Here is an 18,186-nt window from a genome sequence, read left to right as displayed (position 1 = left end):
ATGGCAAAAATGTTTAAGCAGATGTTGAAGCTGCAGTTAGATTTACAGTCGTAGATTGGAGCAAGACACACAGGTTATCTAGCAAAATCAGATTTTCTCTTACTGACAGTTTTGTAACATGAAGTTGGAGCCATTCAGAATTATTGAAGGGAAAAAGTCATATTAATCAAAATCAATACTACTCAAAATTCTAAGACACCAGGACTAGCCAAAGGAAAACTCCAAAGGTATTCCCACCCTAACCTTTCAGTGACTTTCTCATGCCCATGACAAACTTTCTCTCGTGCCCTCCATTACAAGCACCTGATGGCCTCCAGCTCTATTCCACTTTCAGCATGTTCTCTTAGAAAGAGATCTGCTACCAGCAAGTGATCTCTCTGTACCCTAGTGCTGTTCTTTCCAAGGAAGAAGCATGGAGAATGCAGAGCAGCTGCTGGGAGGCGGAGTGGCAGTGGATACACAGAGTCTCAGAGTAAAACTCATGCCATGTCTTGAGAAAAATCAACTTGCTTCAAAGTAGAAGACTTTCCTGTTAAACACATGAACAATTTGAATACAATTTACATTTAAATTAATTCTAAAGATAAACTCTCAGCTTATGGCAGCTTGCTTCCAGATCCATACCACTGTTACCTCCAGCTCAGGTCCAGATGTATTGCACATATTTACTTTCCTCTGCCCTGACGGATACTTAGGAGGGAAAGTTTGAGAAGCACTGTCTCTACACTTGTACTATTTTTGGATGTACTTTAATTTTCAGTCCAGTCCTGATACTTTCCAATGAGTCAAGAAGCAGATCTGTAGAGGAAGCTCTGTTCTCCAGAGAGCAAAGCTTCTCACCTTTTTGTCTGCGTGAATACAACTGAAGATAAGACACTTCCATGAATAACACTTACAAAGAGTGATTCTCAGCAGGATATCCGAATCTTGGCAAAAAAGTTGATTCTGATCATTCCCTCAGGAGGAGGGTCTCCATTACCTCACCCCATACTTCTACCTAGTCATTTAGCCAATATACATTTAAAGTCTGTTCTCTGTAAGTGAAGTGCTGTACAATCATTAAGAAACATATGTTTGAGGCTGGGGATAGGGGAAGACAATGAACCATCCATTCTAACATCATGCAATAATCAAAATTTATAGACCTTTGAAAAGATACTAAAATGTGTCTAAAAATCAAGGGAATAAAGAAAACAGTCAAAGCAGACACAGGGATGATTCAGATACTGGACTTAGCAGAAAGGTCCTCTTACAGTCTTCATTACCTCCATTACCATTACCTCCCCTTGTCTAAACCCAGCCTGAGCGAGTCATATGGGAGACCAGGAAACACAGCCCACAGGGCTCAGACCCCAACATATAACACAGGGCAGGGTATAAATGAGGAGAAATCTGAGGACAGATAGTTCCTGGACCAGCACAGAAATCGAATAGAATAAGGACTGCAGAGAGGTCATTAGGTTTGGTAAGTATGAAGTCAATGATAACCAATCTTTGCAGAGTATGTTTGTGAGTAATAAGGCAGAGAGTAAAGCATACCATCCTGGAACATAGGGAGAGTGGATTTAAGAACAAATTAAAGGTTTAACATGCATGATGAGGGTTAAAATTTACACTCTTCAATTCAAATGTGCAAAAAAAAAATGTGTAATGATATTTATTTTTATAACTAACTTCATCCTGTTTTGAGCCCCCATTCCTGTACAATAGTAAAAAACAAAAAGAAAAACTTTTATTTGTCCATTTAAAGTATCGCAGTGTTTCCTTTAAGATTAACCCAGTTTCTTTCAGATTAGCCTTTAAGGCTGTGAGCTCAAGGATCATGTATTTACATTCTCCCTTTTCCACTTGATCTAAATCCTGATCTAAAGCTCACTTATTTTGGAACCAGTACAAGGGACATCTGATGTACACTTGTACCTGCTTTTCAGATCTTCATCTCCTCCTTGAAAATGTCCCTCATTTCACATGATCCCCTATGTCTGCCTCACAGGTATCTGCTAAAATAAGGCTCATTTTGCATAGTATCCTTAGCATCTTTAGGCTGTATACTCTGCACCCCCCTGCCCCAACCATGGAACCCTTTAGGCTACAGCAGATTTCCTCATCCCCACAGGAAGCCTGATAACATCAAGCTGCTCTCTCAGTATCACACTCTCAATATCTGAGGATATTCCACCCTCAGGCCTACAACGTCCTCCTCAACCAGGTCTAATCCCCCACTATGACAGTGCCATGTTGTTTTGGTATCATGAAGAATGTGAGAAGGGACTTGAGAGTTTCTTGGCATATACCCTGGGAAGAAAGAGACAAGACACTCTTGTCTCACGCCTTGCTCTCTCTTCCTCTCCCTCTCAATCCAGTAAGAGAATTTTCTACTTTCCTAGACAAGAACTCTAGACGAGCTCAAAAGTGAGTGGATCCTCCTCCCCTTTTGGGGGAAATAAAGAAGGGAAGCTACTACAATATAAACTCAATTATTAAGAAAATGAGAATGTGAAATGAAATTTTTATTAAATATCATTCTGTAACACTTGGAAAGCATATGTGGTAGGTTATGTCCAGGTCTGCTGTAGACCCAAACACACCAAAAAATAGAACACAGACATATGTGACTGAGCCAGAGGTAGGAATGCCTTTACCAGCAGTAAGTGAGCCATTGATATGCCGTGTCCCCACCCATAGACCAATTGCTTAAAAAAGCAGAGAAGACTCAGGTGTCTCGTTTCTTCTGAACTGGTGGTCTTTAAATTCCCCATAGGCGGCAGTGATCACAGGATTAGGTGGCAGCTCCCTAAGGAACAAGGTAGGCATCAGGTAACTGCATGCATACATTCATTTGTGTACTTTTCTAATGACATGATTTACATAGTTGTTTGCTAGGCAACCCAAGTGAAAGGAACCTTGAGCCATATCCAGTTCATCTGGTGAGTCTTTAATCGACACCAACTTCTATAGCCTCACCTAGCTCAGCTTCTCACTCCACTGATCCCCTGCTACTCTTTTTTTGCTTTTCTACTCCATCTTCACCTTGCCCTTTAGCTTTCTTCCTCCTTAAAACTTTGACTTGCCAAATAAGAACATGTCCCCTGAACTGTATCTTGAAGTTTCCTACTGCTTTGTCCTGATCCATGCCAACTGTTCCCTGTGATATCATCCCAGAGGCTCTCCTCTCACCTGCTTCCATGGCCTCAAAAGTGAAACAAGCCACCTTTTGAAATATCTCTGTATCAAAAGGAAAATAATTGCACAATCAACCACTTTAAACTAATTTTCAGGAATTTCTGGCCTCTACAAGTTTCAAATCAGACTGCGCTTGCAGTATTCCATCACTCTACCTGTGTAGAAGACAACTATAATTAGTTTCCTGTGGTTCCTGTAACCACAAATGTGATAGCTTAAAACAATGTAAATGTATTATTTTACAGTCCTAGACACTGGAATTCTGAAATCAGTTTCACGAGGCTAAAGTCAAGGTGTCAGCAGGGCTGATTCCTTCTGGAGGCTCTGGGAAGAATGCAAAGCTCTGGAGGCCGTCTGCATTTCTTGGCTCATGACGTCTTTCTTGCATCACTTCAATCTCTCGTTTCTATCATCACAGATACTTCACAAAACTCCCTTCACCTTTCTTTTATGAAGTCTCTTGTGATTACATTTAGGGCTTGCACAGATAATCTAGAATAATCTCCCATCTCCAGATTCTTAAATTAATCACATCTGAAAAGTCCCTTTTTCCACATAAGGTAACAATCACAGGTTCTAGGGATTAGGACGTGGATATCTTCGATGGAGTCATTATTTAGCCTACCACAACTAATAATATAAAATAGCAGGAAAATGCCAAATGTCAATACCACAATAAAAATGAAAGAAAATACTACAGTAACAGTAAGAAAAATAACTTCTATAACAAAAACAATCATTAAAACAGTAATTTAGAAAAAAAAACTCCTTCGTAATATTGACAAGGGCTTTCACTGAATACATTTACAGAGTTATATAAATTTTTCATTAAACACCCGACTGGGGAGGGCTTCATGGAAAGTCATGTTTCTGTTCACTGCTAAAAAAAATCTAAGTTCACTAACAAAAGGATTAATGCAACAATTTCTGCATATACTATGTATAATTTAAATAAAACTATGGAGAAATAACAGTAGCTCAATATACGAGCACATTGTCTAGGGTCTTAAAAATAATAAATTTTTTCTTTCATGCCTTTTGATTATAATCAATACAAAAATAAGGTGGATTTTAGCAAAGTAAAGATCATCAAGCAGCAAGGGAAAGTAAGCAAAGTTCTTTAACTATCATTCAAAGATGTCTTTCAGAAAATTCTGTGCACTTTCAAGTAGTCAGTCACATTTTATTTTTAAATGACATCTTTATTTTTATAGTGGGTCAGCAAAATGTAGGTGTAAGCTTTCATAACGACAGTAAAATAGATTTGGTGAACAATATTACCTGGGCTTTTACAAGGTATAAATATGTACCCTTCTGTAAGAACTTGTCTAACACTGAATAATAGTTCTATCTCCAGACTGATAGTGCATATTCTGTTTTAAGAGTCGTGTAATCTTTAATTCCTCTGTGTTTCAGTTTCTTCATCTATAAAATAAGGATGGCACCTATTGCTTAGGGTTGCTGGGCAAATTAAATACTACAAGAAGAAAGCACTGAAAATAGTACCTAGCAAATAATAAGCTCTCAATAAATTTTAGTTATTTTCATTATCTTGCTTTTGGATTCACCAGTTATTTTTTAAAAACAAGAAAAATCTGGAACGACCACAAACTATTGATCTTAAAAATAAGTTATAGTGAATTGATTTAAAGTACATGTAGTCATCAAATTAGGTCACAAACATAGACTATCTTAGTAAAAAGCACATAAATCAATGTAACTAAATAGAGGAGCCAAAAATGAGCCTACATAAATATGCTTAACTGATTTTTGACAAAGCTACAAAAACAATTCAATAAAGGAAAGATAGCCTTTCAACAAATGATTTGTAGCAATTGAACATCCATAGGCAAAAAGAAAAAAAGAAAAAAATCAACCTTGATTTAAATTTTATACCTTATACAAAAATTAACTCAAAGTAGATCATATATTTAAATATAAAACCTGAAACTGTAAAACTTTTTTGGAAAAAACAAACAAACAAACAAACAAAATAATCAACAACAAGAGTAATTCTTTGGAATATAGAGCTAAGAGGAGTTTTTAGAATTGATGCCAAAAGCACAATCCATAAAAAGAAAATTGATAAATTGGACCTCATCAAAATTTAAAATTTTGCTGTGTGAAAGTTCATGTGAAGAGGATATACAGATGGCAAATAAACACATGAAAAGATGTGCAATATCATTAGCCATTAGGGAAATGCAAATTAAAACTGCAACGTAGTTTCACTACACACGTCAGAATGGCTAAAATAAAAAAGTGACAACACCAAAGGCTGGCAATGCTATGTTCAGAAACTGAATCACTCATATATAGCTGGTGGGATTTTAAACTGATAACAGCCACCCTGGAAAACAATTTGGCAGTTTCTTATAAAACTAAATAGTCAACTACAATACAACCCAACAATCGTACCCCTGGGCCTTTAACCCAGAGAAATGAAAACTTACATTCACACAAAACCTATACGTGAAGGTACCTAGCAGCTTTATTCACAATAACCAAACACTGGCATCAGTTCAGATGTTCTTCAACAGATGAATGGCTAAACAACCTGTGGTACATCCATATCATGGGATACTATGAGCGAAGAAAAGGAACCATTCATACGAGCAACAACCTGGATGAGTCTCTAGAGAATCATACTGTGTAAAAAAACCCAACTCTGAAATCCAGCTATGATATGTGTGATTCCAACTCTACACCATTCTGCAAAGGCAGAACTATGGAGACAGTAAAAAGATCCGTGCTTGTAAGGGGAAGGAGGGCTAAATAGGCAGAGTACAGAGAAGTTTTAAGACAGTGAAATTATTTTATGTGATACTATGATGTATCATCATACATTTGTCCAAACCCATAGACTACACGACACTAAAAGTGAGTCCTATATAAAATATTTAAACTATGGACTTTAGGTGATACTGATGTGTCAGTGTAGGTTTATCAATTGTACTGTATGAGCCACTCCCGTGAGGGATGTTGGTAACGGGTAGGCTATGCACGCGTTGGGGCAGGGGCGATATGGGAACTCTCTGTACCCTTTGCTGCATTTTGCTGTGCATCTACCTGAAACTGCTCGAAAAATAACGTCTATTTCTTACAAGGTTGACTAGTATATGATTCCATTTATATAACATTATTGAAATGGCAAAATATAGAACTGAGGACCAGATTAGTTGTTGTTTAAGGATGATGAGGGGCCGGAGGGGGGTGGGCGTGGTTATAACCTGGCAACACAAGGGATGCTTGTGGTGTCGGGACTGCTCAGCATCCTGACAGTGGTGGCAGACATATACACCTAGAAAATGATAAAACTGTATAGAACTTAATATATACACATCCTCACATACATACAATACACACACGTGTGTGTGAGTTCAAGTAAAACTAGGGACTCTGAACAAGATTGTTGTATTGCATCCATGTCAATATCCTGTTTGTTAATATACTACAGTTGTTACCACTGGAGGAAACTGGGCAAAGTGTCCAAGAGATCACTCTGTAGTATTTATTACAACAGCTTGCAAATTATAATTAGCTCAGTTTCAAAGCTGGACTACCTTAAATTAGCCAGCAGGTTTTAATGATGCCGTAGACATTTGCCATAGCCTTCTTAATTCTGCTGCCTACAGCCAATATTGACTCTGCAGCTAAGGTCATCAGCAAATGACTGTGATATGCTCCTACTCTTTGAGAATGGCTCTCTAGCCTTAGAAATTGCCTGGTGTCCCAGCACTGGGGGCTTGCCTCACCTTCCTGTGGGCTTGTGCAGTCCTACCTTCCAGAGATCAAAGGAATGAAAGTCCACCCAGTGAGGCCCTGCCAGTATTGGGTGACCCACAGGCTTTGTTGATGTCACTGAAACATCTGTGAAAATGATCTGCTCAACTGGGTTGAAACAGCAACTTTTGTTCCAGGGGAAAAATATTTTATCCCATGGAAAATTATACCATAAAGATGAAGCCTGCCCCCAACAAAAATATTATGGCATAAAGCAGGAGACAATGAGAATGAGAAAGAGATATAAAGAGAATTTCTTTCTTTTTTGCAACCAAAAGGGTGCATTTCCAGCATTCTCAGAAATATAAAGACTCAAGCCGGACACCTGTGAAGGTAATCACTGCTTGATATGAATTTCATTTGAACCATGAAATTGCATCTACCATCTAAAGTGTAAAATGTAAAGATTTTGGTGGGATCTAGTTGATCCCATCTGACAAGAAATAGATTTTGATACCAACATTTAAGGGAAACGTTAATATTAAACTAAGAAAAATCAGAGTCAGAGTATTAATGAAAGACCAAGTATTGAGTAAGGGCGGAACATAGAATGGGAGACTGGCTTACTGTTTTATCTTTATTTTATCTTTATTTTATCTTTTATCTTTATTTTCTTTTTTATTCATTTTTGCCTTTTTCTCCTCTTACTTCTGCTTCTTCTCTACCTTCGCTCCTCTTTATTTTTAATATTTGTTTTTGTTATGTTTTGTTTTAAGAGTAATCATGCAACCTGATCTCTCATCTTTTACCTGAGTGGTTCATTTCTGGGCTTTCAGACATGTCTAAATTTTCTGACAGACGTGAAGAAAGGGCTGGAAGAGGAGAATATATAAATCCATTTGAATTCAGGACTGAGCAGCAAGCCTCCTGGAAAGGAATATGACCAAAGAATACAAATGATTTGGCCCAATAACAAAATCTGAGTGACCAGCAGTGTTTACCATTTACACACTGACTCAATCCTAGTTATGTTTAAATCAATACACATATATATGTGATCTTTTTACTAAAACTGCTAAGGCACCTATACCAAGGCAGCACCAGTTTGGTATCACATCACAAAAAAGTGAAAAATACTAACATGGGAGAGAGACATCTTCCTACCTCTGCAGGGGCATGTTAAGTATGGCTGAGGGTCCCACATGTCACTAAAGGTCTCATATAGCACAGTACTGCCTTAGGACATCGGGCCAGCACTGGCGTTTGGTGACGGTGCCCAGTGGCTGTGCCCAGTGAAAGGCTGTGGACCTCAGAAGCAGCTAGCAAAATGCCTGTACATGGGTAGCAATAGCTAAAAATGCCTATTTATGAGATCACAGGAGATACCCCTGTAGACACCCAGAAACTATAGAAGAGCTATGAGGGGTAACGGAAATAATGAAATAGTAGATAGTAAAAAATCCAGGAAAAAACATAACTTAATGGAATTAATATAAGTACATTTTTACCCTTAGGATGGTGTAGCTCAGGGAAATACAACTTTTATGTACATGTAGTTTACTTCCATTTAACAAACAAAGTACTGATTGGAATAAATTGATCTCTGGTCTCCTCCTAGATCTGCCTGAGTAGCCCCTATGTACATCTTTTTATTCATTATATATAGTTAGTAAATATTGCTTTCTCCACTGACAGATTTTGTCAGCATATAAATATGCTTGTGAATAAAAACTTCAAAATATGATTTCGTATAAACAAAAATTGATTGATTGTCAGCAATGAAGTAAATACAGCATATAACATACTATCAACCACTCAATAGATGTGATCTTTTACCACTGAGCAAAGTATCCATAGAATATACTCCAAGACAGAAAATAAAAGTTCTTCATAAAAGAACATCCAGGCCATACTGCAACACTCACCAATGTTTTTCATAATTTTACCTAAGTATCTAATAAACACCTTCTTCCTAAATGGGAAATCCGATGGCCATCTTTGGCCATTATTTTCCACATCTGAACTGCACGCTTTAATAACATTCTTTAAACGTCAGTCCCTTCTTTGTTCTATTTCATGCCCTCTTGCTTTTGAACTATTATATCCTTGAAGAGTTTCCTTTCATGTATTTTTTTCTATACTCCAAACTTTACCTGCATTAGTCATGTTCACCTTTCATTTCCTTCTCAAGAATGAACACTGACCTCATTTTTCTTTAGTCTCCACAAGGAGCTACGACCTAAAGATCTTTTATCCTCATAGCTGTCTTTATTGATGCTTCGTTACCATTCCTGTCATATAAGTTCAGAACCATGCACAAAGCTCCAAGTGGGATGGCTTCCCAGCCCTTTAAAAGGCTTTTATAATGATGTGTACCTGACTTCCATTCGCTTTCCTCATTATTAAGATACCACTGCTTTCTTTTTGTTTCATCTAACCCATAAATCTTGCTACTAATATCCCCTTAAGAATTGTTATTTGAATATATATTTCTTTGCAAGCTTTAGCCTAATTATTTTCTCCATTTTTCTAAAATTTTTCTGTGTGATCTCTAATATGACATATAACAAATGCAATGACAAACACACTTTCTTTAGTATGAAAATCAATAGAGTAATTAGGTTATTCTAATTAAACCAATTTATATAAATGTTTTATCTCACTAGAATACAACTTAATGGGCTTTTATATGGTATTGGTCACAAAAAGAAAAGGAGACAGATGAAAGACATAACTGGAAAGAGTAGTATAAAACTATCCCTGATACTGGAGGAGGAACCCAAGAAACTACACTACTGATTGTGGACCAGTAGAGTCAGCTCTACATGAAGAACATATTATGTCAATTTTTCTGAAATTATTTACATGACTTGAAAGTGTTCACAAAACAAGCGAAAATATAAAACTTGCAAGGGAACAATAACCTAAAAACTCAGAAAACCTATATTTTATGATCAGCTTTGGTTTTTTGATACTTTAATTGACCTCATTTCAATTTAGCTTTTATTTTACAATTCTGAGAATTAGGTAGTGGAAAAATACCCAAGCACAAACTGTTCAAAGTCACATACAAGTTGATTACACAACTGGAATGAGAAGTCGTAGCAGCCATGTTCACACTGCAGATAATCTTTTGTCTTATTACCCTAGAACACTGTGCTATTTTTTGTAATTTAATTTATTTTATTTATTTATTTTTTTAATGTATTGGGGTGACAATTGTTAGTAAAATTACATAGATTTCAGGTGTACAATTCTGTATCACATCATCTATAAATCCCATTGTGTGTTCACCACCCAGAGTCAGTTCTCCTTCCATCACCACATATTTGATCCCCCTTACCCTCATCTCCCACCCCCTAACCCCCTTACCCTCTGGTAACCACTAAATTACGTTCCCCAGATTAATTTTCAAAACCCCATGGCCATCTTGTGGTTACTGATTGTTTTATAATCCCCTCACCTTCCCCCTTACCCCCACCCCCCCCCGCCCATCTAGCAACCCTCAGTTTTTCCTCTTTGTCTCCAAAACTGTTTCTGATTAGTTCATTCACTTATTCTTTTCTTTAGATTCCGCATATAAGTGAGATCATATGGTACTTATCACTGTGCTATTTTGCTTTCCCTGTTTCATGGTCCAAGAAAAATGACAATTAGTGAACTCTGAGATGTGTCATCTTCTTTTTCCTTCCTCACCAATTTCTCTAAAACTAGTGTGCTCAACATTTCTACCACATCCACATCTTACCTGCAGTGTCCAAAGCAGAGAAGAAAGAAATCCCTGGGCACTGTCCCAGAAAAAGAAATTAGCCACAGGTAAAAATAGAAACAAGTAAGCAAATGGTCAAAACAATTCATCTTTCTGCTTGCTTTCTTTTATATATATTTACCTTTTTCTCTTACACTTCCTACCCTCAACTGTGCTTATTTAAGAAAGTTCCTAAAAGATATATCTCTGTTAAATGGAACCCACTTCTGTAGTTCTGGGAAACTTTCTGCTAGACTCTAGAAGTGAGAAATGGAGGTGGGAGGGCAACATCTTATTCATATTTTTAACCTCAGCATGTAGCAAAATACTTGCCACATAACTGGTACTCAAAAGTGTTGAATGAATAAAATATAATATGAGCATGCTACAGTCCATTTCTAAACCATGCTGACATCTCAATGCCAATTACTGTAAATCAAATACAGGTAGTTAAATAATTTTATATGATTTCTTATTTCTCTCCTCAGAGTTCATGATCATTTTTTTTTTATCATTAAGACTTCTATGACCTCTTGGAGACAACAAACTCCAGAGAAATATGAGCAGAATTATACACAGTATCGTGGTTAAGTGTTGACTCTGAAGTCAGGCTATCTGGATTCAAATCCCTCCTCCACCACTTACCAGCTGTTGACATTAGGCAACCTAATTAATTATTCCATGTCTCAGTTAATCCATCTGTTGTAACATACGTACTCTATCAAGTTATATGAGTATTAAATAAACTAATATTTATAAACCATGTAAAATGGTGTCTGATATATGGTAAGGATTATATAAATGTTTGGGCTTTTGTTTTTTTGTTTTGTTTAAAAGGCATGTTTTATTAGTTTCAGATATACAAAACAACATAGTGATTAGACATTGACACACCTCATAAAGTGATAACCCCAACAAGTCTACTATCCATCTGACACTGTACATAGCTATTATAATACCATTGACTATATATTCCCTATATTGTGCTTTATATCCCATTAATATATATATTTTAATTATAGTTGATATTAAATATTATTTTATATTAGTTTCAGATGTACAGTGTAGTGGTTAGGCATTCATCTAATTTATGAAGTGATTCCCCCCCGACAAATCTAGTACCCATTTGACACTATCCGTAGTTTTTACAATATTATTGACTATATTCCCCATACTGTATTTCACATCCCTGTGACTATTTTGTAACTACCAAATTGTACTTTCTAATCCCTTCACCTTTCTCACCCAACCCTACAAAACTCTCCCATCTAGCAACCATCAGTTTGTTCTCTGTATCTATGAGTCTATTTCTGTTTTGTTTGTTCATTTATTCTGTGTTTTAGATTCCACATATAAGTGAGATCATATGGTATCTGTCTTTCTCAATTGGACTTATTTCACTTAGCATAATACCCTCTAGTTCCACCCACGTTGTTGCAAATGGTAAGATTTCATTCTTTGTATGGCAGAGTAATATTCCATTGTATAAATGTGCCACAATTTCTTTATCCGATTGTCTATTGATGGGGATTTCAGTTGTTTCCATATCTTGGCTATTGTGAATAGCACTGTGGTAAACATAGGAGTGCATATATCTTTTCCAATTAGTGTTTTGGATTTCTTTGGATAAATACCCAGGAGTGGAATTCCTGGGTCACGAGGTAGTTCTATTTTTAATTTTTTGAGACTTCACCAATTTTCAATTCCATGAACAGTGCACAAGGGTTCCCTTTACTCCACATCCTCACCAAAACTTGTTGTTTGTTGATTTATTAGTGATGGCCATTCTGAGAGGATCGAGGTGATATCTCATTGTGGTTTTTATTTACAACCTCTCTAATGATTAGTGAGGTAGAGCATCTTTTCATATGTAAATGTTTGTTTTCTGAAAGTTGTCTTTTGAGATACTACCATGAGTTAGTCAAGCAGGAAGAATTTACTGTATATTTGTAATAGAAAAAAGTCATGGTAGTCTACTAAACATCTCCATGAAAATATTCCATGTTAGATGCAATATTTTAATTGATAGAACCAACAAAGACCTGAGAACAATTAATTATATAATGATGGGAATAAGTGATAAAACTGAATTTCTCTTTCCCATTCTCCTCTCTATGCTCATACTCTCTCAAAAATTTTACAGTAATGTTTCCTCTTAAAATATATAAATTTTCATTAAAGCAGGTAGTTTCTCCTTGCCAAATGGAGGAGGCTTTGGCTTCTGGCCATACAGAGAACAGAATATCCTGAAAAACATCTCTACAAAACACCAGTGGGAGATTGATTTGCAATAAAGATTGTTTTAAATACTAAGAATCCAAAAAGTAATGAAATCCTCAGAGGCCACAAAATGAAGAAGCATCAGAAACACAGTGTGATAAATTGGTATTCAAATGACTCCTGACCTAAAGGCATGTGATGACTCCTGGAACCTAAAGACTTACATCTTAAGGCTACACTGGATAAATTGGAAAGAAATTTGCCACTTATTATAAAGCTAGAGTAAAAAATGACTGTTTATTAATGATGCAGGGATAGACAAGTAGGCTAATAGAACAGAAAAGAGTGTCCAGAAATTAACACACACATATATATGAATATGTGATACATGATACATTGGAAGAGAGGTTATTAAAATTGAGGGAAATGTGATGTGTGACAGGTATCATTTCAAACTGGGGAAGAAGAGGTATTATGACAAATTATAAATAAATGACTTGGGTAATTGGGTATCTTCATTTTTTTTAAAAATCTCTTCCTCTTGCCACAGACTGTCATTTCAAAGAAATTAAAGACCCATGAGAAAAGCAAACTATAAAGTTATTAGAAGATAATACAGGAAATTGTCTTAAAGATTTCAGGGGAGGGAAGGATTTCTTAAGATACAAAAATTGCTAACTAGAACGAAAAAAATGATAAATTTAATCACATTAAAACTAAAAACTCATCAAAAAACACCACAGAAAGAGAAGGAAATGAGCAACAAAGTAGGAAAAGACATTCACAACACATATAATTGGCAAAGGACTAGTACAGAGAAGAAAAAGAACTGCTACTAATTTATGTGAGAGAAATGAACCATTTAATAAAAAAACAGCCTAAAGATATAAGCACTTTAGAAAAGAAGGATCTTAATATCCACTAACTATATGAAAAGATGATCAACATCACTAGTAATTAGAGAATGCAAATTAAAACAAATTGAAATACAACTACACACCTCCCAGATTGCCAAAAATAACAGAAGCCAAACAACATCAAGTGTTGGTGAGAATGTAAAGCAAACAAAATTCACATACACTGCTGATAAGAGTATAAATTGGTAAAAACTTTTTGGAAAACAGTTTGGCATTAGCTAGGAAAGTGATGGCACACATACTCTAGTGGAAAGGAAAATGGAATTTTTTAAATCTTGATCTATTCAAAAGAAGGTATGGAAAAAGAAAATAACCATATAAAAAAGACAAATAAAAACTGTAAGATGGAGAAAATAAACACACATAAATATGGACAGATAATTTTTGACAAAGAAGCAAAAAACATACAATGGAGAAAAAACAGCCTGTTCAATAAATGGTGCTGGGAGAATTGGAAAGCCACGTGCAAAAGAATGAAACTAGCTGCTATCTGTCACCATGTACAAAAATTAACTTAAAATGGATCAAAGACCTAAACATAAGACCTGAAACAATAAACTGCATAGAAGAAAACACAGGTACTAAACTTATGAACCTTGGGTTCAAAGAGCATTTTATGAATTTGACTCCAAAGGCAAGGGAAGTAAAAGCTAAAATAAATGAATGGGACTATATCGAACTAAAAAGCTTCTGCACAGCAAAAGAAACCATCAACTATTAAAATAAAGAGGGCACTAACAGAATGGGAGAAGATTTTTGCAAACAATGCCTCCTATAAGGAGCTGACATCCAAAATATATAAGGAACTCATACAACGCAACAAAAAACTAAACAGTCCAATTGAAAAATGGGCAGAGGACCTGAAAAGACGTTTCTCCAAAAAGGACCTACAAATGGCAAATAGACATGAAAAAATGCTCAGCATCACTAATCATCAGAGAAATGCAAATAAAAACCACAATGAGATATCACCTCACCCCAGTCAGAATGGCTATCATCAACAAGACAAATAGTAACAAGTGTTGGAGAGGCAGTGGAGAAAAAGGAACCCTCATACACTGTTGGTGGGAATGCAGACTGGTGCAGCCGCTATGGAAGGCAGTGTGGAGGTTCCTCAAAAAGTTAAGAATAGAATTACCATAGGACCCAGCAATGCCTCTCCTGGGTATCTACCCAAAAAATCTGAAAACATTTATCCATAAAGATATATATGCTCCAATGTTCATTGCAGCTTTGTTTATGGTAGCCAAGACATGGAAACAACCAAAGTGTCCTTTAATAGATGAATGGATAAAGAAGTTGTGGTATGTATACACAATGGAATATATTTTGCCATAAGAAAAGATGAAATAATACCATTTGCTACAACATGGATGGATCTTGAGATTATAATGCCAAACGAAATGAGTCAGACAGAAAAAGTAGAGAACTATATGATTTCACTGATATGTGGTATATAAAACTGAAAGCCACAAAAGAACAAGACAAACAAATGAACAAAAACTCATAAAGCAGACAATTGTTTAGTGGTTACCAGAGGGTAAAGGGGGAGGGGGTGTAGATCAGGGTAAAAGGGGTCTAATATATGGTAATAGAAAAAGAACTGACTCTGGGTAGTGAACACACAATGTGATACATAGATGATATATTACAGAATTGTACACCTGAAATCCATGTAACTTTACTAACAATTGTCACTCTAATAAACCTTAATTTAAAAAAATAAAAATAAGACAGAGGAACTAAATCTAAATATGTCATAAATTATATGAAGTATAAAAATCAAATTTAAATACTTAAATGTACCAATAAAGAAAGCTTGACATATTGGATTTATAAAATGTGTTCAGCTGTATGCTCTTTACAAATGATTAATGTAAAGATATAGAATGTTTAATAAAAAAAAAATACGTTCCAGATAAAAAATCACTCAAAGGTAATCTGGTGTAGTTACATTAGTATTAGACAAAAATAGATGTTAAGGCAAAAAGAGTGATCAGGCTTCACTACATAACAATAAAATGTTTTACTTAAAAGAAGTATCTAACATTTCCAAACATGTTTCCTCTTGATAACACACTTCCTGTGGCAGACAAGCCAAACATGGGACTGCAGTTGGACTATATTTCCAAGCCTCCCCCATGTTAGGTGAAACCATTGGACTAGATCTCACCAATGGAATATGAGTGCCTCATTTCCATGCCAAAGGGATAGTCCTATACACAAGCAATCATTTATTTAGTAATTCACATTTATTCAACGCTGATTATGATTATTAGAGATACACAGACATTAAGGCAAAGTCCCACCTTTCAAAGAGTTTCATGATTCTGGGGAGACATACTCGTATAGAGGAATAAGCATGTTCAGTGCAATAGTAATGGCTCGGACATATTGTAAATATGTACAAAGCACTATAGGACTTAAGAGAAAGAAGTGCTAAGTTTACCTGATGAAGTCAGTCATGGCTTCACCTGACAAAGGAATTGACACTTAAGCTAATCAATGGAGGCCGATAAAATGAAGAGCTGGGAGAAAGCGACACAAAAGCACCAGGGTCCCTGGCGAGTCTGGAGAAGAACAAGTAATTCAGTATGACCAGAGCACATGACCCATGGGGGGAAGTGAGGATCTGACCTAGGGCAGTGGCTCAGAGTAAGGAGAGAGAAGAGAGACTGTTCTCGCACCATTAAGGAAGTAAACGGAAATGAATGACTTACTGAGAAGTAAGGAAGAAGGCGCACACGGGGTGACTCACAGGTAGAGTGTAGTGGCATTACCTGAAAGAGATTAGAAACCCTTGTTACAAAGTATTTGTGTCTGAATCTGAGGAGAATGTTTTAACTGAGGGTCATTTGTGTATACTTGGTAACTGGGAGAGTCGGCTTTCGTAAATTTGCCTGGAGAATGTTTAAAGTGAAATATAAGAGTGCCAAGGATAGCCTTGTTTACCCCAGATGCTTAGCAACCTGGTGATAAGTACCAGGAGAACCTGAGGGTCTAAGTAAAAGGGTGACCAAAATCCTAATTATTTATAAAATTTCTCCTCAGTAAACTAGTAAGCAGACTGGGGTAGTGAAGCATTTCTGAACCTTTGCTACCATATTCTTTGGAGACATGTCAATCTTTTCTCATAGAATAACAATCTGGGCCAGGGAAAAAGAAACAAGAAAATCTACCTTGTGTTTAATTGTTTTTATTTAAGACCCAGTACAGCAGAACCATCTATTATATGCAGAATAGTGAGCTGTGCTTGGACTCAATCCTTTGTGGAAACTTCCAGATCAAACCTGGAAGATGTCCAAGAAGAAACCAGCAAGTTCCTCCCTGCTTCAGTCCCTCTGGTGTTCTTCTCCTCAATGTAAAACTGCCTGAACTATTTTGCAAGAAGAGAAAAAATAGAATAGCCCATCAGGGGACTTAAACTATAGTTCTGCCACCTGAGCAAGCTTGAGATATAAACTCTTAAAATGTTTAATATGGCTCCTTTTATGTTTGAACAGTTCTGGTGTCAGAAGAGAGACCCAAAAGAGACCCTCACTGGCCCCCAGTAGCAACGGACAAAGGGCACAGATACCTGCTGAGCTCCTTGAGTTCGCTGCTTTCTCACTGTCTCTGGAAGTGGTGGGTCAGTCCTTCTGCAAATCTAACCCTGCAGCTGCTGTATTATGAGCTTTCAGGCTTTGAGCATCTCATTTGTGGACTAGGCCCAGAAACTGGCCGGAGTAGGACTGGGTCCAACTGAAAAACTCGACCAGGTCCAGGGTCAGACTGGGTCCTACCTAGAAACCAGACCTGGTCCAGGATCGGGCTGGGTCCCACTTATAAACCAGATTGAGTCCAGGGTCAGACTGGGCTTGACTTAAGCAGAATGGGGTCCAATGTGAAGCCTCGGGTGAACAAAATTTTGGTTTAAAGCTGAACAAGCAGGCTTATCTTTGGTAAAATTAACTTTACCAAAGATAATCTTGAATTACAGTGGCCAGAGTGGAGAATTTTTAACCTCCATAAGTTTCTCCATTTATGAGGCATTCTAGAGAAAAGGGGATCTCAGTCAAGCATTCACCATAAAGGGGAGAGGGAAAAAACTTTTTGTCACCCCTGCAGTTTCTAATGACTAGGATGAGACCTGCTGGGACACCCCACTCACTCCAGAGCCTGCAGACAGGATTCTGGGAAAACCAGTAGAGCCAGAAAAGGATGAGGACTCTTACCAAAGTCAGCTCTTCCAGATCTTTATCTGTGGTGCCTAGTCCAGAGACAGGTAAAATTTCACATTCCAAGTTCAGACTGGCAGGCAAACAACATTTGTAAGAATTCGATCTTTGGATTGTGACTTGTGAATTTGCTTTCAGGTGCCCATTGGTGGTCAGTCCTTTCTCTCCTAGGGACACG

The 18,186-nt window shown here is 36.8% G+C and overlaps 1 long non-coding RNA gene across 1 annotated transcript in view; it reads right to left on the bottom strand.

Annotated features, from left to right (window-relative positions):
- Nucleotides 1–2,619: 2,619 nt before the first annotated feature.
- LOC117022171 (uncharacterized) overlaps nt 2,620–18,186 on the bottom strand; it is a 35,107-nt gene continuing 19,540 nt past the window's right edge. The window contains exons 2-3 of the long non-coding RNA XR_004422999.1: nt 16,512–16,571; nt 2,620–2,794 (exon numbers count right to left, since the gene is read on the bottom strand). This is a non-coding gene — a long non-coding RNA (uncharacterized LOC117022171). The remainder of the gene's footprint in view (nt 2,795–16,511; nt 16,572–18,186) is intronic.

The sequence above is a fragment of the Rhinolophus ferrumequinum genome, chromosome 5 (assembly GCF_004115265.2).
Source record: "Rhinolophus ferrumequinum isolate MPI-CBG mRhiFer1 chromosome 5, mRhiFer1_v1.p, whole genome shotgun sequence".
NCBI classification, from domain to species: Eukaryota; Metazoa; Chordata; class Mammalia; order Chiroptera; family Rhinolophidae; genus Rhinolophus; species Rhinolophus ferrumequinum.
The sequence above is the reverse complement of the archived record's forward strand: the minus strand, read 5'-3'. Positions and strand labels throughout refer to the sequence as shown.